This window comes from Antechinus flavipes, chromosome X, assembly GCF_016432865.1.
Source record: "Antechinus flavipes isolate AdamAnt ecotype Samford, QLD, Australia chromosome X, AdamAnt_v2, whole genome shotgun sequence".
Classification (NCBI taxonomy): Eukaryota; Metazoa; Chordata; class Mammalia; order Dasyuromorphia; family Dasyuridae; genus Antechinus; species Antechinus flavipes.
In genome coordinates this window covers 43,054,960-43,078,057 of record NC_067404.1, presented here as the reverse complement: position 1 = coordinate 43,078,057, position 23,098 = coordinate 43,054,960, and positions in this window count along the sequence as shown.

Below are 23,098 nucleotides of genomic sequence, written 5' to 3'. Positions count from 1 at the left end.
TGGCCCCTTTTCCATCTTTTGAATGATGAAATCATTGAGTCATGAATTTCTAGGTGCTCTGCTTTTGAGAGAGAGACAGAGACAGAGAGGGAGGAAGAGAGAGACCTCTAGCAAACTATAGACAATTGAATCTCTCTATCACTGATATCTCCTATCTCTGTGCCAAACTTGTTGGCCCTTAAAAAATGCCATCCTGCTGGGATAATTGGAAATTAGTATGGCAGAAATTAGGCATGGACCCACACTTAACACCATATACCAAGATAAGATCAAAATGGGTCCATGACCTAGGCATAAAGAACGAGATTATAAATAAATTAGAGGAACATAGAATAGTTTATCTCTCAGACTTGTGGAGGAGAAAGAAATTTGTGACCAAAGATGAACTAGAGACCATTACTGATCACAAAATAGAAAATTTCGATTACATCAAATTAAAAAGCCTTTGTACAAATAAAACTAATGCAAACAAGATTAGAAGGGAAGCAACAAACTGGGAAAACATTTTCACAGTTAAAGGTTCTGATAAAGGCCTCATTTCCAAAATATATAGAGAACTGACTCAAATTTATAAGAAATCAAGTCATTCTCCAATTGATAAATGGTCAAAGGATATGAACAGACAATTTTCAGAGGATGAAATTGAAACTATTACCACTCATATGAAAGAGTGTTCCAAATCATTATTGATCAGAGAAATGCAAATTAAGACAACTCTGAGATACCACTACACACCTGTCAGATTGGCTAAGATGACAGGAAAAAATAATGATGAATGTTGGAGGGGATGTGGGAAAACTGGGACACTGATGCATTGTTGGTGGAGTTGTGAACGAATCCAACCATTCTGGAGAGCAATCTGGAATTATGCCCAAAAAATTATCAAATTGTGCATACCCTTCGATCCAGCAGTGTTTCTATTGGGCTTATATCCCAAAGAAATACTAAAGAAGGGAAAGGGAGCTGTATGTGCCAAAATGTTTGTAGCAGCCCTGTTTGTAGTGGCTAGAAACTGGAAAATGAATGGATGCCCATCCATTGGAGAATGGCTGGGTAAATTGTGGTATATGAATGTTATGGAATATTATTGTTCTGTAAGAAATGACCAGCAGGATGAATACAGAGAGGACTGGCGAGACTTACATGAACTGATGCTAAGTGAAATGAGCAGAACCAGGAGATCATTATACACTTCGACAACGATATTGTATGAGGACATACAATGGAAGTGGATTTCTTTGACAAAGAGACCTGAGTTTCAATTGATAAATGACGGACAAAAGCAGCTACACCCAAAGAAAGAACACTGGGAAACGAATGTGAACTATCTGCATTTTTGTTTTTCTTCCCGGGTTATTTCTACCTTCTGAATCCAATTCTCCCTATGCAACAAGAGAACTGTTCGGTTCTGCAAACATATATTGTATCCAGGATATACTGCAACATATCCAACATATAAAGGACTGCTTGCCATCTAGGGGAGGGGGTGGAGGGAGGGAGGGAAAAAAATCGGAACAGAAACGACATATAAAGTAATTATTAAATAAAAATTTTTAAAAAATGCCATCCTGGTCCAGAGAGAGAACTATGGAGACTGAATGTGGATTAAAGCATACTATTTTCACTTTTTTGTTTATTTGTTTACTTTTTCTTTCTCGTGATTTTCCCCTTTTGTTTTGATTTTTCTTTTACAATATGACTAATGTGGAAATATGTTTACATTGATTGCACACGTATAACCTATATCAGATTGCTTGCAGTAGGAGAGTGGGGAGATAAGGGAGAAAGGGAGAAAACATTTGGAACTCAAAATCTTAGGAAAATGAATGTTGAAGACTATCTTTACATATAATTGGAAAAATAAAATACCATTGAAATTAAAAACAAAACAAAAATGGTCATCCCTTTTCTCAATTCCTCATAAATCTCTTCCTTTAGTCATCCATAGTGTGCTTAGATCATGAGATGACTTCTTTTTCTTTCTCCATTGATCTTTACCCAAATGTGCTCTACCATGTTTTTCCATCAAGTTTCCTAGACTTCCTCATGTAAGAATTATGTTCTTTTAATATGTTTTTATTTTTAACTTAATCACCAGATAAAACAAACATGTCCATAAACAAAGTCGAACAGAAAAAAAAAATTGTACATGAGAACTGGGATTCTCTATTATATGCTGCTTAATTTTCTATTTTAAAAGTATATAATAAATTGAACTTGTAAGTTTCTAAGCTGTCCTACTTGATTGCATTTCCTTTTAGTTTTCCTTCTGTTGTCTTCTGGGTATTTCTTTTAAAATGACGAACATATCTTACTAATGCACAAGGCTACTCTACCTCTTCCAAGTACTCTTCAAAACCTCCTCCTTCATTTACTTATCCCGTTCCCTTTGAAAGGTATATATTTCTAGAGCTCTATCCAGCTTTCTCCTTCCTTTCTTTTCCATTTTAAAGACCTATGGTTTTGTTGGTGCGAGACATTGCTGGTGAGGAAGCTCCCTCTATCATTTTTCTGCAATTTATAGTCTCAGAGTGGCTTAGGTCATTAAGGGCTTAATTGACTCGTCCAAGGTCATAGCGCCAGTATGTGTCGGATGTGAATCCAAGTCTTTCTGGCTTTGAATTCATGTCAGTTCTCATTCTGCTGCAACATGTTGCCTCTTTAACAATACATGTTTCCTTTTTCTATTTATCTCTTTATTCTTTACAAAACGATTTCACATATTATATCTCATTTTCTCACCACAGGGAGTTTTACTATTAAAAGCTTGGAATACATAAATGCATACATACACTCATATCTATAGACATATATACACATGTATGTATGTGGATATGTGGATATCAGCTAGGTGGCACTGCAGTGCTGGGTTTGGAGTCAGGACTATCCCTTTTCCTGAATTCAGATCTAGCCTCAGACTCTAGCTGTGTGACTGAACAAGTCACTTAACTTTGCTTGCCTCAGTTTCCTCATCTGTAAAATAGGTCAGAAAAGGAAATGGCAAACCACTCCCGTATCTGCCGAGATAATCCCAAATGGAGTCATGAAGAATCAGGTATGACTAGACCATAACAACCTCTTAGTTGATATTCTCTCTCTTGACGACATCTATGGATCCCCAGCAAATTACTTTCTCTTCATAGATTCCAGTTCCTTTCTATCTGGAAAGAGCGGAATACTTACCTCCAAGTATTCAGTTGTACTGCCTTTGTATTAAAATATCCAACCTCTTGACACTAGTCAAGATACCTTACTGTGTCTTGAAATCCTTTCTCTTCTTCATTTTCACCTTGGGATCTTCTTCCTTTTTTTGAGGAATACTTCATTCTCTGTGATAATCTGGGGAATAGAAAGGGCTTCCTCAAACCCTTTCATTATCTTAGATATTAGTTATCTTGGACATGGAAAAAAAGACGTTAAATGCCCTATACAAATCCCTGCAAAATACTTTTCTCTCCTTTCCTAGAAGCAATATCCTCAGTCCTTTGTCATTCTTGCTAAGAACACTTTTGAAATAGGGCCGCACAGGAATTGAATCCATGATGTTGGACCATTAGCGTCATGCTCTAATGAACTTAGCCAATTGGTCTCATTAATAATAACATAGTAATAGGAAACTCATTGCAGAATGACCCAAAGAAATGAGTTACTGGTAGTAGGATTTCAATTACTCTGACAAATAGAAAGTACATTGATCTGAGAACTAGAAAACATGGATTCTAGACCCAGTTCTGCTTCCATCACCTTAGGTAAATTTCTTCCTCTATTGGGGTCTTAGTTTTGCCATCTGTGAAATGATGGAAGATGAACTAGCCTTTCTAATTCTGGCATCTTCTCATTCTAGCTTCAGAAAAGAATCCCTCATCTGCCTCCTTGCTTCATCTTTCAGTATTTGATTCCATGCAGTTATAAGTTTGCTGAAAAGTTAATTCTCAAGACAAAAGTCCTAGACATTTCATCTTTCCCAAATGAAATGAAGTTTTATATGGAAATGTTTAATATTATTTATGATATGATTGTGCAGGGGGTTTCGGTAGTAGATCTAATTAACTCCTCCCAAATCATAGCCTGTAGATAGGGACACAGTTACATCCACCAATATTCACACTTCCAACAGATCTATACAGTGACCCCTATATGTCCTTGAATAATTGGATTGATTTCCATAGGTTTGCCTCTTCAAAGTCAATTTCATAGATTTGTGCTTTAATGGGTGTGGGGATTCCTCCACCAGTGCAAATTATGACCTCTCCATGCCATATTGTTCTAAAAATCCTTCACAGAACACCCACACGCTGGAGTCCTGCTTCTGAACCCTTTAATATTTTGTGAATAACACCACAGAACTCAAGCTTTTTAACCCTTATCCCTTGCTTTCCTCATAGTACTGGGCCACCTTTAAAAAAAAAAAAAAGGAGGCATCCATCCCCACCTCTCCATTCAGGTCATTTGCACCTGTGATTCTTCTGAGATCATGGCATTGCACAATCCACAGCCATAGAGCATCACTGAGAAAATTAAATTAACATTAACATTAATATTAAAATGATGGGCTTTTGGGACAGAAGCAGCTTGGGATCATTGAAAGCTCTGTGAAGTTGTGTGTTCCAACCTTCTGTCTTTCTCCTACTCGATTCCGACCTCATTTTAGTGTGGTTTGAATATAAAATTGGATGCCACCGGTTTCATGGAAGAGATGGTCCATCCCAGTCGATGGATCATAAAAAGCCACCCGGAGACAGCCCACTTACATATATCCTGTAAAGTGGGCACTTTAAGATGGTTTCATCAGGCTTAGAGTCATCGAATTTTAGAGCTTGGAAGGGACCTTAGAGACATCATTAAAATAATCTTTAGTGTCTATTATTTGCCTTCCCTTTAAGATGTTGTCTCAAGAGGGCTCTAAACATTAAACTTTACATCACAGCATGCTTCCTTGTTCAAATGTTTTAAAATATTCTAAATATATGGGGATCTTGGCTTCCTGCCCAGGATCTTGTCTTTTAGGATAGAAGTTTAGAATAAATGACACTTCCAATTATAATTTCTCCCCAAAGAGATCCTCTTTGACTCAGGTCCATAATAGAGTAGTTACCTGGGACAGGCAGTCTAGAGATTTCACAAAGGGCCAAGAATGTATACAACTGATAATTAAAGTCATTGGCCATCTGACCAAAATCTTCTGTGGTTTTCAAGAGATTTTGCCTGATAGAATCCAGTTTTAATGAGAATCATGGGACATCCATTTTTAGACACTATTGCCCCAGAATTTTAATAAGTTTACTCTGATACTTCAGTGGATTTACAAGCTTGTTTATGTGGCTGTTGTTTCCAGTGATATAGCTGGCAACTCATTCACATATTCTCATCCATTGTGGTTCTTATCAATGACCTCTCCATAGAAAATTTCCTTATCTGGCCTAAGAAGCCAAGGCCTGAAAAACATGTCTGTCCTACCTAATCAAAAGGAACAAAATGGGGAGAGGACTTCTCTGGCCATCCCCAAGGGAAGTGCTTTGGTGCAACAGATCACCACTCTACTTGTTGAGACGCATCTCCATCAGAGGAGCCCTCATACTTGGACCTGGAGGTAATTCAAGGGATTAACAAATATATTTGGGACTCTTGACCACTGGAGCTCCCCTTTACCGTTTTTAATGATTTTTTTCCCTAATTGTTTTATTTTTCTGGTTATACATGTGTATTAACTTCTTAAATACACATTTCTTTCTGAATCACATTGGGAAAGAAAAATCAGAACAAAAGGGAAAAACCATGAGAGAAAAAAGCACAGAAAAAAACTGGACATAGAATGTGTTAATTTACATTCAATCTCTCTAGTTTTCTTTCTGGGGTGCAGATGGCATTTTCTATCCAAAGTTTATTGAAATTGCCTTGGATTGATCTGAGAAGAACCAAGTCATAATTGATCATCACACATCTTGCCATTACTGTGTACAATGTATTCCTGGTTCTTGTTTTGCTCAGCGTCAGTTTGTGTAAATCTTTCCAGACCTTTCTAAAATCAGCATGTTCATCATTTTTATAGAACAATAATATTTCATCACTTTCATATACCATAACTTATTCAGCCACTCCCCAACTTATGGGCAGCCATTCAGTTTCCCATTCTTTGTCACTACAAAAAGAGCTGCTATAAACATTTTTGCACATGTGGGTCCTTTTCCCTCCTTTATGATTTCCTTGTGATACAGATCCAGTAGTGGCACTACTGTGTCAAAGGTCCAAATTGCTCTCCAGAATAGTTAGATCTGTTGTGCCACAGTTTCCTTTTATTGTTCTGCCTCAGTTTCCCTAAATTGTTTTGCCTCAATTTCCCTAAATTGTTCTGCCTCAATTTCTTGAATTGTTCTGTCTCAGTTCCTGGTTGCAACCCCCCCTTCCTGACTATTAGGACTTATATAACTTTGGCTGGCTACTATAGGATGATAAACTGGAAATGTTTAATCTCAGATAAGGGGGAGATCTTCTATTTCAGACATCCTGACTCCTAAATCCTCCTAAGTTATCAAGAATTTGTGGTCCTCACCCCCCAACCTGTCAGAACTGGATTTATGGTCCATCCCTGGAAATTCCTGCTCACCAGTGCTCACTCTACCCCTATCCCCCACACCTTTGTGTCTCCTGAACACTAGAGCCCTCTAAAAATCATTGGAATCTCACACGCAATGCTGAATTTGTTGAGACCAAAGTCCAACTCAGCCCTGGGAGCAAAATGGATTCTGATCTGCCCCCAGACAATCTCTCCCTCTCATAAATTCAAATAAAATATTAAAAACTCTCTAATTTGTATCTTGCCTCAGTTTCTCCGGCATTACAGATCAATTCACAACTTCATCAACAATGCATTAGTGTCCCAATTTTCCCTCGTACTTTCCGACATTTATCATCTTTTCCTGTCATCTTATCCCATCTGAGAGATGTGAGGTGGTACCTCAGGGTTGTTCTAATTACATTTCTCTAACCAATACTGATTTAGAGCATTTTTTCCAATTTCATTATCTGAAAATTGTCTGTTCAGATCCTTTGACCATTTATCAATTGGGAAATGATTTGTATTCTTACAAATGTTACACATTCTTTTATATATTTTAGAAATGAAACCTTTAGCAGAAACACTGACTATAAAAATTTTTTCCCAGCTTTGTACTTCCCTTTTAACTTTGTTTTTGTTGGTTTTGTTTGGGCAAAACCTTTATAATATAATACAATCAAAGTTGCTCATTTTGCATTTCATAATGTTTTATGGTTCTTCTTTGGTCATGAGTTCCTCTCTTCTCCAATTATCCCTTACTCTCCTAATTTGCTTAAGGTGTCACCCTTTTATACCCAAATCATGTATCTGTTTTGACCTTATTTTGGTATGAAGGGTGAGATGTAGGTTTATGCTGAGTTTTTGACATATTATTTTCCAGTTTTCCCAGCAATTTTTGTGAAATAATGAGTTCTTATCCCAGAAGCTGAAGTTTGGATGTTTACCAAATATTAGGTTACTATAGTCATTGATTATTGTGTCATGTGTATTTAATCCATTCCACTGATCTACCATTCTATTTCTTAGCCAGTACCAAATGGCTTTGATGACTGCTGCTTTATAATAGAGTTTTAGATCTGGTGCTGCTAGGCCACCATCTTTTATATATTTTTTTTTCATTAATTCCCTTGATATTCTTGCCCTTTTGTCTTTCCAGAAGAATTTTGTTGTTATTCTTTCTAGGTCAGTAAAATAATTTTTAGCAGTCTGATTAGTATGGCAGTGAACAAGTAGACCAATTTAGACAGAATTATCATTTTTATTATATTAGCTTGGCCTACCCATGAGCAACTGCATTTTTCCAATTGTTTGGATCTGACTTTATTTGCATGAGAAGTGTTTTGTAATCTGTTTATCTAATTTCTGGGTTTGTCTTGGCAGGTAGATACCCAAATATTTTGTTTTGTCTATAGTTATTTTAAATGGAATTTCTCTTTCTATGGCTTGCTGCTGGTCTTTGTCAGTAACATATAGAAATGCTGATGATTTGTGTGAGTTTATTTTATATCCTGCAACTTTGCTAAAAGTTGTTAACTGTTTCAAGTAGGTTTTGGATGATTTTCTAGGATCCTCTAAGTATATCATCATATCATCTGCCAAGAATGATCATTTTATCTCCTCATTGCCTATTCTAATTCCTTTAATTTCTTCTTTTTCTTATTGCTAAAGCCAACATTTCTAGTAAAATATTGAAAAATAGTGGCGATAATGGGCATCTTTGTTTCACCCCTGCCTTTACAGTTTACAAGGTATTGCCTCCTACCTTCCTTCTCCGTAGATTTGTTAACTTTAGGCTCCGGCCAATTCACCCTCAAGTGATGGACAACACTGGTTGCTGAATCAACCAGCCTCTGGGTCCTCAAGCTTATCCCCATTTCTAATGGGACCCTGACAACAGGGTCAACTCTACACCCAATCTCAGCAGGAAGCAGTTTCAGAACAAGATCTTCATCACACACTTTGAGGGGGGAAATGAGGAGGGTTGAATAAGAACTCGGGTCTTTGGGGACAGGGAGAGGCAATCAGAAGGGAGTCTGAATTTCAGCAAATAATCTGCCCTGAGGCAAGCAGGGAGGAGCACTGATAGGATCCTCTGGGCCTTAAGTGGGCCTTTTATTCTTAAGGAAGCCTTTTGTTCCTTGTCCTTGGGATACTTTACATTGACAAAATCAGCATAACCCCACAGTTACTGTATCCAATCAGAAAACCATTAGCCTGCCAGTCAATGACTTAATACCCTATTTGCCTTCCTTAATGGCATCTTCCTCCTGGTTAATTGTGAGTACTGGTAGGAAACTTGTCTTTCCCCTTGTTAATTGCTAAAAACCCCTTTTCTTTGTTAAAAACCCTTATGAATTTAGACCGCTCTTAGATAATAAGATCTTTGTATTTGGGACTGATCATTGTTGTCCTATGATTTATATGTGATGTCTTGTCTTTTGATTAAAAAAAATCCTTCTGTTATGATTTCTCTCCTACCTATCCCCTCCTCTCTATTTAAATGGCTCTCAGAACTATAATAATAGCCCCCTCATTTGTTTCTCTGCTTTCAGTTTTTCTCCTCTCCAATCCATCCTTCATACAGGAGCCTCCATCATTTTCCTAATACATAAATTTGACTCCTTTATTGGTTCCCTATTATTGCCTATAGGATCAAATATCAACTCCCTTGTCTGGTATTTCTGGTCCTTAGCAATCTGGCTCCATTTTCCTTTCTGGTACTACTTGACCTACTGCTCCCTTTTATGTACTCTGCATTCTTTTCTTGCTTTCTTTCCTTCTTTTTTTAAGGGAGAGGGGGAGGCAGTTGGGGTTAAGTGACTTGCTCTGGGTCACACAGCTACTAAGTGTCTAAGGCTGGATCTGAACTCAGGCTCTCCAAGTCTAGTACTTTATCTATAGCCTCTACACTCTAAACAAAATGGAATACTTCTCTTTTCTCACACTTGACTCTTCGTCTCTCACCTCTGCACATTTGTATACGCTGTTTTGTGCCTGAAATGTGTGTCTTTCTTACCCTCTGCTTCGGAGAATCCCTCTTTTTCTAAGATTCGTCCCTTAGGTGCCAACTTCTTGAAGTCTTCTCTGACTTCCTTTTCCTCCTCCCCTCCCCAGCTACTATTGTCTTCTCCCTCCATTTCCTTGTACAATACATATCTATATATCTGTATCTCTATGTAACACTCTTCATCTTGTTGCCATTAATCTTTGCTCCCCAGTGCCACAGTGGATACATCTCAGTAAATGTCTGTTGAATCGAATGTTACTTCCCTCAGTAATAAGCTTCTTGAGACCAAGGATTATTTCCTCTGTGCTTTGGTATCCTCAGCTTTTATATATAGTGAGGGTTTAACAAATGGTAGCAGAGCTGAACTGAAATTGATGTCAGCAAGTGAAAAACCAGTGTCTGTGTTCGAGAGGGTGCCATATATACTTTTGCAAGATCTCTTGGGTGGGGGCTACCGAGGTAAGAGAGTGAGAAAATCCCTAAGTCATACCTGGGCCCTTTGTGTCATGGGAGAATCTCTGACATGAAGGCTCCCAAAAGAACAGTGTATTTCCCTAGTTCCTCCCCCTTCCTCCTCTCTATTTTCAGTACAACCATTGTAAGCTGGCAGCTCCATTCTTTCCCTCCTACCTCACCAAACTGCTGAACTGGGCTGGAGTTCCAAATTGGTCCAGTCTATTTAAAGATCAAGTTAAACAGCCAGACGCAACACCGAGGAGGCATGAGGTGCAGCCTGAACCGTACCCAAAGAATCACGCTCCTGACTGAAGGGGACTTTCCGCCTTCCTGGCCACAGCATTCTCAGACAGTCCTTAAGAGAAATCAGCAGAGATCACACAAAAGGAGAATGGTGACCCGGTAGTGATCCAGATAGCACATCAGATCCAACGCCCTCCCTTTTTAAGGAGGAAATGGAGACTCACAATTTAGGTATGACTTGCCCTAATTGCAAAGCACTAAAAGGCAGCCTGGTTTCCCTCTCCCAATGGATCGATAGCAGAAACAGAGTTCAACGATCCCAACACCAGACGGTTGGATGGACCACCAGATATCATCTAGCCCAATACCTTCATTTTGACGGATAGGGAAACCAAGGCAAACCACACAGTGGAATAGATTGGCTTCATATTGCACAGCCGACTGATGGAAGAGCTAGGGTTTTCAGAGAGAAAGGGCTAAAGATGCGGCAGCAGAAATTGCTCAAAACATGAGAATCATATCATTTTCCTCTAAAATTGTTTCAGACAAGTGATGCTTTGCGATCATTTTACCTTGCCTGCCACCTAGTGGCCGTGTAGAGAAATAGCCAGATGTGCCAAAAAAAAAAAAAAAAAAAAAAAGCTTCCTGGAGCCCAGAATTTTGTGATGGGGATATCAGATGCAAATTTAGATTCATCTTTCTAAAAAGACCTCCCGGTGGAGAGTTAGCTGTAATTCTGTATGACATTTTGGGGACCAAAAAATCAGGAAAGTTTGTTTACCATGGTAACCCATCTATGTAAAACTGTTTCCATGTCACTGTAAAAGTGTCTGAAATCTTTTTTCATGTTTTCTCTGTCTTCATTCTGTCCTTTCTCTCTTTTCCTCTCTACCTCTGTTTCTCTTTTCTTTCTTCCTCTTACCTCTGTCTCTTCCCTCCCCCGCCCGCTCGCCCGCCTTTCTCTTCTTTCTGGGTCTCCCTTCTGGGTCTCTCTATCTATGTCTCTGTCTTTCTATGGCTTTCTTCTCTGTTTCTTTCACACATGCAAACACACACATTCCAGAATAATCCGTTTACACGCTCCTCTCGGTGCAGTTTCTTTGGTGATGAAAGAGCACAATACAGAGTAACACTATGGAAAATTAATGAGTTTTCCCATATTGTAAAATGGGGATAATAATCTATTTACCTCCGTCACCAAGTTGGTGTGAGGAAAGCAATTTGTAAATCTCAAAATTTATGTAAATCTCTGTTTTTATAACTTTCCAGCACTGATGGGTTATTATCAAAAAAGGGGAGGGAAAAAGAAAGTTAAGAAAAGGAAGGAAAATCTTAACCATCGAAAGAATGTAAAAAGGCCAAATAGTTGAATGTGATTGTATATGCTAAAGAAATTTTTTTTTGCACAATGTTTATGAAATAAAGAGGAAGGAAAGCAATCGGGCCAGGGGGGGGGGGTGGAGAATCACTTTGAGAAAAATCTACCATCTCTATCCTGGAAGATAAAAACACAAATTAATAAGATAAGGTCTATTGCTTAATGGATAAATTGTCAAAGGAGATGACCCCATGGCCCAGGGCCCCTGCCCCCACAAATGACTCTGCTCTGGGATCACAAAGACCCTGATTCATGCCCAGTGGAGAGGGGGAGTACTAACCCCCGAAGAGGGAGAGTTTTGCCTCCAGCTCTGTCCTGACCCTGGAATAAACTCCAGGGAAACCCATAAAATAAAACTTAGCTATGGCTCATGTCTAGGTCCTCCCAAAATATGGATGATAGAGTCTCTTTTAGAAAAGGTACTCAATACACAATCTGCATATCAGAAATAGGTCAAGTGCTTATTTCTTCGATCACAAAAGACTCACAAACACATAATAAGGACGTGGGCCAAAAAGAAGTAAATAAATAAAACAGTTCAAATGGACCAGAATCCTCATTATATTCATCTAACAGATCAAGGTCATTTGCCGGATGGCCAGGCAGAAATTTCCCATTCATTTCAGAACCTGCACCGGTATAACATTTCATGAGGTCCAGAATTGTTGGCCGGCCAAGCGTGACTTTCTTTAGTCCATCAGTTATAGAATGGTCCTGGCAGTGGCCATTTCCTCTGAGAAGCTCTACCCTCTCCAAAACCCTGGAGCCCTTGACCCATGAGGTTACCTCCCAGGGCTGGAAATGTCCATTTCTCAGGATCACTAGTCTCTGAGCTGTGCTTAAGAAAGGAAAGAGAAAGACATAAGAAAGCAACAAGGGACTCATTGTTCCGTCTGAAGATCTCCTAGGAAAGCACGAATGAATTCACCCCTGCCATGTGCTCCTCGAGAAGATTACCACTGCCACCGTTGCTGCTGGGGTTAGGGGGTGGCTGCGAAATCCTCTCCCCACCTTGCTGGAAGTCCAAGGGTGAGAAAACATTAGAAGAGAATCCCCAAAGAGAGTAGTAGATGGGACCATTTCTAGAGCTCTTCAAGGTGACCTAGCAGTTTTGCCCACATGAGTCTGTCCCCCATGATACCTAGCGGTCAGCCATATTTGACTTGGTGTGTGTCATCCAAATAGAGTGCGTGTTCCTCATCAAGGAACAAGTTTCTTAGAAAGCGGTCCTTTGTGAGAAAGCTCCACTTTCTGCCATTTTGTGAAGTAGCTTAGAAGGCCCAGTAGGTCAGGAGCTCCCAGCATAGTCGCTTGCTCAAGAACAGATGTTTTCAACAAATATCTGAAATGCCAAACAGACATTAATCATCAAAGAAATGTAAATGAAGACATCGGTGAGGTTGTATCAAATTGGAAAGATATTTTTAAATGATCGCATTCAAGATGGATAGAGCCATGGTAAAACAGGCTCTCTTATCTCATTGGTGAGGTTATAACCTTCTGGGGAAACACTATGGAATGATGCGATCAGACGTATGAAATGGATTCCACCCATTGACCCAGTGCTTCTACTACAAGGACTATATACCCTAAGGATGTTATTAAAAGGAGGAATTACCAAACTATTCATAGCAGATTTATTCATAATAATAAAAAACTAAGACCTAAAGGAAGGATTCCAGCACACTGGGTCAATCATCTGTGGCAAGAGTTCCTAACCTTTTTTTGTGTCCTGGACCCCTTGGGCAGTCTGCTGAAGCTTAGAAACTCCTCCTCAGAATCATATTTTTAAGTATGTAAAATAAGAAAAAAAGATTACAAAAGAAACCAATTATATTGAAATAGAGTTATCAAATGTTTATTTAAAAAAAGAAAAAACCAAGTTCATGGACCTCAGGTTAAGAACTTCTGCCTATGGAGTATTTCTGGAAGATAATGGACAAGAATAAGATGAGAAAGGTAACAGGTCTCTTCCCTTGGTTCTCTCCTCTCTGTCTCTCTCTATTCTCTTGTTGATCTCATCAGCTCCCATTTTTCATCTCTATCAATTATATCTCTATGTAGATGACTCTCAAATCCAGCCCCAGTCTCCTTCCTGGGCTCATGTTCTGTATCAGCAATTACCTCTTCGCTATCGCCAACTAGATGTCCTATTAGCATCTCAAAGTCAAGGAGTCCAAAACAGAGCTCCTTCTCTTTCCCCTCTAGACCCAACCTTCCATCACCTTCCTGGTGATCCTTTGACTCGTGTCTCTCCCTTATCGTCCATATTCAATCAGTTGCATGTCATATGGATTCTACATCCGTGACATCTATTCATCTGCTCCCTGTTCTCTATTCATGAGACTACCTTTGCAGTTCAGGTCTTCACGACCTCTCATTTCAACTCTTATAAAAACCTCCTAAATGAATTCCTGGCTCTCCGTCTTTCTTCTCTTCAATCTATCCTTTTCATAGCTGCCAAAAGAACTTTCCTAAGGGAAACATCCGGTTGTGTCACTCCTCTGCTCAAGAAACGTCAATGGTTCCCTGGTGCCTCTAGAATGAGCTATAAATTTCCTGAGTAGCATTTAAAATCCTGTCCTGGGCACTAAATATGAATGTTAGCACGCCTAAGAGCCCTTTTAGGAGACTTAAAGAGGCAGGGTGGTGTAGTGGAAAGAGAACTGGACTTAAAATCAGAAGACTTTTAATTCTAGATCTTCAGTTTAGTAGCTGGGTATGCATTCCAAGTTCAAATTCTTGCAAGCTTTTATTATTCACTTATTTGCTTGTTTGTTTACTTTTTATTATTATTATTAAATAAATAAAACTATTATTTACTAGTTACTAGTACAACCTTGGAACATGCCAGGACCGGAATCAGAAAGACTCATCTTTCTGAGTTCAAATTTAGCCTCTAATTGTTACTAGCTGTATGACTGCAGGCAAGTCACTTTGCCCTATTTGCCTCAGTTACCTCCTCTGTAAAATGAGCTGGAGAAAGAAATGGCAAAGCGCTCCAGTATCTCTGCCAAGAAAACCCCAAATGGTTTCATGAAGAGTTGGATACCACTGAAAAGTGACTAAATAACAAGAACAAGTATGACCTTGAGCAAGTCACTTCACTCTGAGCTTCATTTGCCTCATTTTACAAATGAAGGTTTAGACTATATGATCTTTAAGGTTACTTTCAGCTTGGTTTTAGTGCTCTAGTTTCCTTGGAAATTCTTATTTTAAAAAAATGAATAAATAAATAAATAGTAAAAAATAAAATCAAATAAAAAGAAATGCTCATTTGTTGAAGAAAATAAAAGAAATGATGAGCAGGTAGATTTCAGAAAAACCTGAAAAAATTGATATGAACTGACACAGAGTGAAGTAAGCAGAACCAGGAGAAGAACTACTGTGTACTATGTACATAGTAACAGCAACATTGTGAGTTGATCAACTTTGATACACTTAATTCTTTGCATCGATACAATGATCCAAGACAATTCCAAAAAACTCATGATGGAAAATGCTATCCACATCCAGAGAAAGTACTATGGAGTCTGAATGTAGATCACAGCGTACTCTTTTTGCTTTTTTTCTTTCTACTGGTTTTTCCCTTTTATTCTAATTCTTCTTTTACAACATGACTAATGCGGAAATATGTTTAATATGATTGTACATGTGTAGCCTATATCAGATTGCTCACCGTCTTGGGCAGGGGAGAGGGGAGGGAAAAAAATTTTGGAGCTCAAAATCTTATAAAAGCAAGTGTTGAAAACTATCTTTATATATATTTGGAAAAAATACAATACTATTAAGTTGGGGGTGGAAAGAAAAAGAAAAATTTTCATTTGTTATTTAGCATATTTGCTATTTCTCCCAAGTATCCCAAGTACTGATTGCTTTTTCTTGGACCTGTCTTAGACACATTTCTCCTGACTTTGTCCCATCTTTTGGCCACTTCTGTCTTGCAATGAAAGAAGAGAAGGGATGTTCTTAGCTGATCACAATCCCTTCCTTGCTCCAAAGCCTTCGCTGTCTCCTTTCTGGCTACCAAGTGAAATATAGGTTCTATAGCCACATCCTGGGTACTCTCAACCTAAAGTAGTGGGAAGGAAGCTTACTTTCAAGTTACAATTTATGAGTTTGCGTTCAGGCAATGACAATCACTAGTGGGACCCTGGGCAAATCACTTACCCCTCCCTAAACCTCAGTTTCCTCATCTATAAAATGAGGGCAAAAATATTTGTATTGTCTACCTCAAGGGACTGCTAGGAAGTAAGTGCTTTGTAGATCTTAAGTTATTCTATAAATGGGAGCTGGCATGACTGAGCCACTTTTATTGCACACTGATTGTCACAGATTCTTCACTTCCTCTGAATGTCAGCTCTTTGAGGGCAGTCTATCTCAAGTTTGTATTTATATCCTCAGTGTTTGGCATAGTGCTTGGCACATAATAGATGCTTAATAAGTTGACTATTCTTTCTTTCATTCTTTCTCTTTTCCTTTTTCTCTTTTTTCTCCTTTCCTTTCTACCCTCCCTCCTTTTCTCTACTTTCTCTCCCTCCCTCCCTCCTTCCTTCCTTCCTTCTTCCCCTCTTCTTTCTTCTCTCCTTCTCTTTCTCCCTTCCTCCCTCTCTCTTCTTCCCCCTCTCTTCTCTCTTTCTCTTATTCCCTTCCTCCCTCTCTCCCTCCTTCCTTCCTTCCTTCTTCCTCCCTCTCTTCTTCCTTCCTTCCTTCCTTCCTCCTCCCTCTCTTCCTTCCTTCCTTCCTTCCTTCCTTTCTTCCTTCCTTCCTTCCTTCCTTCCTTCCTTCCTTCCTTCCTTCCTTCCTTCCTCTCTCCCTCTCTCCCTCCCTCCCTCCCTCCCTCCTTCCTTCCTTCCTCCCTTCCTTCTTCTTTCCAAAATGGACAGTTCACTCTCTCTTCTCAGATTGCCTTTCCTAGTCTCTACACCTTAACTCACATTGCTTCCTTATGTTTACAGTGGATATTGATCCTTCCTCCTCTGCCCTCCTCCTCCCAACCATCTCTATTGCTTTAAATCTTTGTTTTTCTGCGAGGCCAGAATCAGTCACCCTGACCACAGTATCATAGCCTTCCTGTAGGCATCAGATGGAAGGGATGTCTTTCCTCTAGCATCTTGTAGCACTTTAGGCCTCTTCTTCTCACTTGATGATATTCTAATTTGTTAAGAGAACGCTAGGAGATAGTGCTTTGCATATTATCTCCTCCAGGGAGATATTGTGGGGGAAAGTACTTTTGTAAACTTTGTGAAGTACTATAAAAATTTCCTATCTCTGTTATATCTATCTGTGTCCGCATCTTACCGCTCCCACCTCAGCCATCATCCTCGTATACCAAACTACAAGCTCCGTAAGGGGAAGGGTTGTGTTTTATTCACCTTTGTAGCCCCAGTACCTGGCACAGGGCTTGGCGCATGGCAGGCAATAAATGTTTGAACTAAATTGAGACGAGGCGAATGCCTGGATTCCAGCTGGTTAGCTCTGTTTCTCATCAGTGACAGCGCCATGCAGAAATCCAACGGCTCTGTCCCGGGAACATTTTAGAGCAATCAGCGGGGTCTGGTTGGTTTTTATTGGGCAGGAATCCTAGCGTTTCCTCTTCTTCTCTATTGTAATAAAACCACTCACTTTTTTGCTCATGCTTTAAGGCCTACAAAGCGCTTTCCTCACAACACCCCCACGAGAGAGGTAAGGCAAGGATTAGTTTTCCCATTTGACAGACGAGGACATCGAGATTCTAAGGACTACCGTGACTTGGCTAGTCAGATCAGAGCTAGGGTTCAAACCCGGGCCTCCTACCTCCAGCATGCGCCACCCCATTTTCATTCTCCAGTTACAAATGTTGGACCTAACTATGTGACCAGAAGTTTTGCTGCATTCTGGCTTAATGTCCAGTTTGCAGATGGCTGTGGTTTGGCTCATCAAGCCAACACTTCCCCGCCATTGGCCCCGGATGAGCAGAGGTTTGTGCTCTCTGCCTCGGTCAGAGGAGAGCAGAGTAGGCCGAAATCTAAAACGAGGAGCCACTCTGAATCGATTTGCAGTGGGTGGTAAGTACGCATCTCATAGACAACGGGCGGCTTGTAAAACTGCCCTGGAGAATTTGTTTGCAGCTTTTGGAAATTTCCACTATAAATCAGAGACATGGCTTTGCGTCAACCTCAGCAGTGACAGCTGGAAAATGAAAAGAGTGACCAGACAGGGACTTCTAGAGTCTTGAGGGGGCATGAGGGAAGGCCGTGAAACCATTGATTGTGGCTTTCTGCACTAATTCACTACTCCCTCCCACTCACCCAACCACTACCACTAAGAACATGAGAATCAATTGGAGATGCCCCCGATGTTCAAATGATAGAATCCCAGAGACAGCGAGTGTCAGAACCGGGGTGAACAGGGCGAGGAATTTTTAAACAGAGAATCGAGCATATCCAAGATGAGAAGGATCTTGGAACATAGAGCTATCAGAATTGGAAGGAACCTTAGAGCAGAGAACATAGATATGTGTGCTGATGAATTGCCCCTTCGACTGCATATTATAATCTGGTATTCTTAGTCCTTTGGGTTTAAGAAGCAGCTAGGTGCTAAGTGGCCTTGGAATCAGGAAGATCTGAGTTCAAATAGAATCTCAGCCAGTGATTCACGGTGTGATCTTGGACAAATCAATCAACTCCCTTTTGCCTCCATTTCCTCATCTGCAAAATGGGAATGATAATAGTAGCTACCTCCTAGAGTTGTCACAAGGTTCAAATAAGATAATTATAAAGCACTGAGCTTTATAGGAGGCTCTATATAAATACTAGCTAATATTGTTGTCTGGCTTTTTCCTGTGGAGATGGTGGGCATGATCACTTCTAAGTATCTGTGAATCTCATTGAGAAACCTAACATTATCCTGAGGTTCAATGAAATCATAACAATAAGCAAGTCACAGTGCTGAGTAGTAAAGAGAACCCTGCATTTGAAATCAGAAGATCTATTTGAAGTCTGGCTCTGGTACTTATTAGCATGTGACCTTCCTCTGTGGACCTCGGTTTCCTCATCAATAAAATGAAGAGATTGGATTTGATGATCTTTAAGGTTCCTTCTAACTCTGAATATATGACACTACAGATACTAAACTTGGTATCATTGGACCTAAGTTCAAATCCTGATTGTGCTGTGTGACTTTGGGCAAGTCACTTTACCACTCTGGGCCTCAGTTTCCCCATATATAAAATGAAGAAGCTGGAATACCTGATCTCCAAGGTTCCTTCAAGGTCCACATGTCTAGTCCTATAATTTGTCAACAGAAACAGCTGAAGTACTTACTGCACCTGGACCCTCCTGGACCTATTCCATCACCCGAGGTTTTTGCCTCACCCGATCGTGTTAGTCCCAGGAGCTCCAAGCAGAGATTTCTATACGGCTGCCTCTTTCAAGGAATCTTCCTTATCTCATGCTCAGGAGAATCCTCATTGGAAGAGAGCCTTGAAGGCAGCAATTTGGCAGAACACGCACCCAGCCAAATGTTCTTTGGTATTACCCATGCCTCTTCCCTGTTCTGTTACTGGGAAGAATCAAACATGGTCTGTATTAGAAATATGTTGCATATTTGGCTCCAGATTTTATGCCAGAAATGCGCCTATAACTCATTTTGAACAATAATAGCCCAATAAAAATAGCAGTCTATTCTTATAAGATCACGGTTGAAGACTACCTTTCCAGAATTTGCTCTCTCGCCCTTTCTCTTTTTCTCCCCTCTCCCTCCCTTCCCTGTATTTCTCTCCCCCCTTCCCAATATGCTTGAGAAATCACCGGGGAGTCCGGCTTTACTGAAGCTACTCGCTAATACGTAATAGTAGTAGATAAAAAGGCAATATGATATCCTGGAAGAAGAGCAAGCATGGAAGTCAGACGTACTAGCTGAAAAGAGAGCTGGCTCTGGAGTCTCAGGATCCAGGTACAAGTCTTACTTCAGTCACTTGCTATCTGTGTGATCTTAGGTCAATTCACCTCTCTTGGTCTCAGTTTTCACACCTGTCAAATGAGGGAGTTGTACTTGATAGCCTCTGAGGTCCCTTATATTTATGAAAATATGGTTTAATATCAGTCGAAGTCAGCCACAAGCAACTGTACATCCTTAGACCTCCCAGTCCCACCTCCTTTCGGAACGTTCTCTATCATGCTGATGGACCTTGTACCATTTCTTTTATAGACCTCAAAAGCAATGTTGTCCACAAAAGCCTAGAGCTGTAAGGGACCATAGACTCCGTCCAGTCCAGGTTTTTTACTTTACAGATGGGGAAACTGAGGTCCAGAGTAGTGAAGTGATTTGTCCAATGACTCCAGTTAATAAATTATTCCCAAGCCAGTGCTATTCCTACTGAAGCAGCTCTGTGAAAGTACTACAGAAACGTGAGAATCCTAAGTACCTTAAACCTCTTGGTGGGGAGCAATGATGGCTAGATGGGAAGATAAAAAAGATTAGGAGTCCCAAATTTCCAGTCAAATTCATTTTTGAGATAGACTAGAATGAACACGATCAGGAAAGATCGATGGGAAGCTATAGGTTATTATAAAATGTCAGAGCAGGAAGCTGTTCTCGGAATAACTATCGGAAGCCCCCTCGTTTTACAGAAAGGTTCACTGAGGCCCAGAACGGGGAGAGTTTGTAGGCAAAATCACACAGGCTATGTTCTTCCCACAAAGGATGAATTGCTTTGCAAGCATCCTGACAAGGCCACTAGGGGGCAACATAGTGCACAGAGCACCAAACTGGAGTCTGAAAGACCAGAGTACATACATATTCAGCCTCAGCCACTTAGTAGCTGTGTGATCCTGGAAAAGTCAATCTGGGCTTGCCTCAATTTTCCCAAAAGTAAAATGGAGATCCTAATAGCCCCCACCTCCTATTCTTGTGAGGATCAACGAGATAATGTTTGTAAGGCATTTAGCATTGTACCCATAGTAGGTACCTGTCTCCTTCCTTTCCTGGATGGAGAAACGGAACGCTTCAGCTCTGTACTTGCTCTGAAGTCAGCTATGAAGCTCACACAGCACACTGACTGGGAATTCCCCCCGGGGATCAAGACCCTGCTTTGGGCTCCCAACTCCAGAAGCGACTCTCGTCGTCGTCCAGTGTGATCCTTCAGTGTCCACTCTATCTCCGATCTCCGATGAAGAGATTCTACCAAGAGAAATGGCCATTCTGTTTCGATGAGATTTAGGCAGGAGGAAAAAAGCATTCCCTAGAGAAGAACTGGCTCAGGTCTTCTGGAATATTTCATTTAGGGGTATCACCTGGCCCTTTTCTTCTCTCCCACTTCCAAGACTGTGGGAGGCCGGGAGGATTTCTCATCACCAAAAGAGATTAAGTAGGGGTATCTATTTAATCCTGAATCTTGAGTGTCTGAAAACAGACTGGGAAGGGGGGACAATCCTCTGAGTCAGCTCAGAGCTTCATCCCATCCCCCAGTGGTGGTCATTTCAATGACCCGAGCCCTCCATCGGTCAGTTTAGGGGTCATCCAACTAAATTGTCGCCAAGCCAAACCACTCAGCATTTATTAAGTGCCTTCTGTGTGTCCGGCATCATACCCGGTGCTGGAGCTGTAAACAAAAATGAAACAGACTAGACGAGCTTATGTTCCGGTGTGGGAAGAGAGGAAGCAACACGTCTGTAAACAAGGATATTCATGATCTTTTAAGGAGGAGAAAGCGAGAGCAACCCAACAATTGGGAGGATCAGTATGACCTCCCAAAGGAGAGTGCTTCTGAGCTGAGACGAAAGAAGCTAGTTACCCCAAATATATAAGGGTTTGGGGGGTTGTTTTTCCTGTAAAGGAAGTAGAGAATGATGGGAACATTAAAGCCCATTAAAGCTCCCAGAACACTTTCCTCCTGATAGCCCTGCATGGGAGGTAGCCCAAGTATTATCACAGCCCCATCTTGCAGAAGGGAAAAAGCGAGGCCCTGAGAGAAGTGGCTACTTAACAAGTTGCTGTCTGAGGCAGGCTAAAAACCAAGGTCTCTTGAGTCTAAAGCAGAGCATACATTCCCCCCATTCAGGGCCGTCTCTACTAAGACCTTTGCCCCAACAAGCCTTAAGAATACAACCCTTTTGCTTGGCAACAGCCGAGGCACCCAGTGGAACAGACAAATGCCTCACTTGGCTTCCCTACTTTAGATGCAGACTATATTGAAAGCACAATTGAATTATGTTGCTGTGAACCACAATCCTTTCTCACCTCACTAGGCTCTTGAGAGACAATGGGAAGCCAAGGCTGACCCCCTCTCTTGTTCCATGGGGGGTTCTCTATGGGGACAGTGTAAGGAATTACAGGCCCGGAGTAGAGTTCCTCTCCACAATCTCCTTGACAACTGGTGAGCCAGCCCCCGGTCTCACCCAGCCTTGAAATTCACATTTCGGGAGTACCCCTCATCCCCCACCATCTCTCCTGATTGGTCGGCTCTTCCCAGAGCCTCCATTTAAGGAGGGTACCCAGGCCCATCATGTCTCATTTGGCTCCAAACCACACTCCCAACTTGGCTTCTCCCCCACCCCTCGGATTTTTAACTTCTTTTTATTTGTAGGCCTCCTCCATTCAAATGGAAATCCCTGGAGGACGGAACTTTCTTTTGCTCATTTTTATATTCCCTTCAGCTTATCTCCCTGCCTGGCATAGAGTTAGAGCTCAAGAAAAGAGATTGCCCGACCAGAGACTTTCCTCACAGTGGGGTAGGGGGGAGTCACTACCACTCCATTCCGTTGGGGGCCAATTCTAATTCCCCGAGAAGTGCATCCCAAGAACTCTACTTCTCTTCAATTTCCACCCGCTGATGCGGTTCTCTCCTTAGGAGTCAAGCAGGATGAATTTGATGGTTGGTGGGAGGATGATCAGCCCCTCTCCCAAGCCCCAGTCTTACAATGATTATTTTATGTTATTGCAATATTTATATAGTGCTTTAAGGTTTGCAAAGCACTTTTTAAATATATCATGTGATCCTCACAAAAGCCTTGGGAGATAGGCATGATCCCCACTTTACAGTTGAGGAAACTGAGGCAGACAAAGATATGAGTTGCTAAGGTTACACAGATAGTAAGTGTCTGAGGCAAGGTGGGAACGTGAGAGCTCAGAAGGCAATTGATTTTCTCATTCTTAGGAGAGAGAAAGAGCAAGGAAGGAGGGAGGGAGGGGAGGAGACGAGAGGAGACAAAAGGAAAGGAAAGGACAGGACAGGACAGGACAGGAAAGGAAAGGAAAGGACAGGACAGGACAGGACAGGACAGGACAGGAAAGGAAAGGAAAGGAAAGGAAAGGAAAGGAAAGGAAAGGAAAGGAAAGGAAAGGAAAGGAAAGGAAAGGAAAGGAAAGGAAAGGAAAGGAAAGGAAAGGAAAGAAAGGAAAGGAAAGGAAAGGAAAGGAAAGGAAAGGAAAGGAAAGGAAAGGACGGAGGGAGGAAGGGAAGAAGGAAGAAAGGAA